The sequence below is a fragment of the Aethalodelphis obliquidens genome, unplaced genomic scaffold, assembly GCF_003676395.1.
Source record: "Aethalodelphis obliquidens isolate GAN/ISIS:26980383/991018 unplaced genomic scaffold, ASM367639v1 scaffold10, whole genome shotgun sequence".
In the NCBI taxonomy this organism is placed as follows: Eukaryota; Metazoa; Chordata; class Mammalia; order Artiodactyla; family Delphinidae; genus Aethalodelphis; species Aethalodelphis obliquidens.
This window is the reverse complement of record NW_020837954.1, coordinates 806,188-808,856: the sequence shown is the minus strand read 5'-3', so window position 1 is coordinate 808,856 and position 2,669 is coordinate 806,188. Positions and strand designations below refer to the sequence as shown.

At 38.4% G+C, this 2,669-nt stretch overlaps 1 protein-coding gene across 1 annotated transcript in view; it reads right to left on the bottom strand.

The window, feature by feature from the left end:
* RNF212B (ring finger protein 212B) overlaps positions 1–959 on the bottom strand; it is a 22,389-nt gene extending 21,430 nt beyond the window's left edge. Inside the window, exon 1 of the mRNA XM_027110849.1 lies at positions 849–959. The gene's annotated coding sequence lies outside the window, so the exon portion shown is untranslated. The remainder of the gene's footprint in view (positions 1–848) is intronic.
* Positions 960–2,669: the final 1,710 nt, after the last annotated feature.

Here is a 2,669-nt window from a genome sequence, read left to right as displayed (position 1 = left end):
AAAAAAAAAAAAAAAAAAAAAATACAGAGCTGATACATAGAGCTGTAATTAGTTCACACATTTAATAGATTTACGCTTAATTTCATGACTATACTACAAGAATGTAATATATATTAGTTTAATTTCATTTAAAATTAAATTGGGGGAAAAAATCAAAACAGAAGGTAAAATTTTTCCCCACTGAAGTCTTCTTTTTTTTAAGTCTTTTCTTTAAAAAAGTTTTAAAGTAGTTTATGGAGACATTAGCTCAAAGAATATTGGCTGGTTTGTGCAACACTGTAATATTTTTGTCACATAAGGGCAAGATTCACGATAAAAACTTACTGAATAAATGTTTCAATGCAAAGACATTACACAGAGGCATGAGCTTCAGATACCTATTTGTTGCTCACAGATACACTAACTTCTACCAGAAAGTGAGTCTAAAGAACTACTGAAAAGGTCACAGTAATATATGCCCTGGTTTGTTTAGGGGAAGCAAGAACGATTTTAATCAAATGCGTTGACCAAATGAACCCTTTAGAAGAAGGGCCGTTAACAGGATTTGTGAGGGCAAGACTCGTCTGATTTCTAGGGGTGATGGAGATTAAGCAGAGTCTCAGATTTACCAGTAACTCTTTTTTTTTTTTTTTTTGCGGTACGCGGGCCTCTCACTGTTGTGGCCTCTCCCGTTGCGGAGCACAGGCTCCAGACGCGCAGGCTCAGCGGCCATGGCTCACGGGCCCAGCCGCTCCGCGGCATGTGGGATCTTCCCGGACCAGGGATGTCCCCTGCATCGGCAGGCGGACTGTCAACCACTGCGGCACCAGGGAAGCCCGCAGTAGCTCTTTTTTAACTACATGCCCTACCTGTTTGGCCGCAGTGATCCCAAAAGGCCTCGGATCTCACCGAAATCAATCAGTTCTCAAGAAAAGCTGGAAATGGCGGGAAAATATACAGCAAGCCTGGCACCGTCGAGAGGCAAGAGGCTGGGCGTGGCCCGCGACGCTGTGTGAGAGGCGTGGGCGGGGCCCAGGAGTGGGCGGGTCCAGAGCATGCGCGAGGCGTGGGCGGGGCCGAGAGGCAAGAGTGCGTTTTCTTAATAGTCCGGGAAAATCTACCTCATTTAAGATTGGGAACAAATAAGAAATATGATCTAATCCCATACATGCTATGGAAACAAGGTGAAAATAAACCTAATAATGTTCAAGCAGACAGTAACACACTAGAAACATGTGGTCACAAAGCAGATGAAAACTTTAACTTAGTATTTTTTCTTCTCTCTTTTTTTAACCTAATATTTTTAAGGGAAATAAAATAATAGATGATTTGAAAGAAAAGCATAAATCAGAAATAGAAAAGCTAAAAAGTGATACGGGTAGAGAACAGTCGCATATTAAATGAGAACTAACCAGTCTCAGGAAAAAATTTTTTTAACTTTTTTCAGAAATAAAAAAAGCACATTTAAGGGCTGAAAGGAGAATGGTTTTTCTAAAAAGGAAGATAAAAGTTTTCAAGAGAAAGTGATAGATATAGAGAACAAGCACACACATTTATCCCCACAAGGAAAACCAGAGCAATGTATCAGAACAAATATTTAAAACAAAATTTTGAGAAAATTTTCCTGAAATAAGACTTAAGTCTACATATCGCAAAGGCCTACAGTGTATAGGATAAAACTGACCCAGAACAGTTTAAACCAAAACACTTTCTAGTAAAACTATTAGTCTTTAAAGATAAGGAAAAACCCCTTTGAGCATCCAGACAAAAAGTCCTAGTCATTTATAAGGAAAAGGAAATTCGACTGGCGTCAGACTTCTTTACAGCATCATTTTATGCTAGAAACAATGAAACTGCATTTTCAAGATTCTCAAAAAGAAAATATGATCCAAGAATTTTATATCCCCTTATGCTGTGTTCAGGTGTAAAGCCTGCTGACAAAAAAATCTGAACATGAGCTTTTCCTGAGGAAGCTGCTAAGTAATGGTTCTCAAGCGTCTTGGTCTCAGAACTCCTTTACCTTTTAAAAAGTATTGAAGTATTGAATTCCCTGGCAGTCCAGCGGTTAGGACTGTGTGCTTCCATGGCCGGCACACAGGTTCCATCCCTGGTCAGGGAAATAAGATCCCCTATCCCTGGATGCTGTGTGACACAGCCAAAAAAAAAAGTATTGAAGACACCCTTCCCTACAGAGCTTTGGTTTCTGTGGATTGTATTATATCTATCAATGTTCACCATATTAGCAATTAAGATTGAAAAAATTTTTAATATTTTTTATTCATTTGAAAACAACAATAAAAATAAACCCATTAAATGTTAACATAACCTATGGGAAATAACTATATTTTCCCAAATAAATACAATTTAGTGAGAAGAGGGGTATTGTTTTTGTTTTACAGCTTTATCATTTCTTACTATCTGACCTAATAGAAAGCAGCCGGATTCACACATCTGCAATCACTCTGTTACAGTGTACTGTTTTGGTTGAAGTGTGTGAAGATCTGGACTCACTCAAATACATAGCTGGAAAAGGGAGTAGTATTTTTTTTTTATTTTTTTTTTATTTTTTTTTTAAATAGCACAGCACCTGACATTTTTTTTTTATTAATTAATTTATTTATTTATGGCTGTGCTGGGTCTCCGCCTCTGCGCGAGGCCCCCCTCCAGTTGCGGCAAGCGGGGGCCACTCT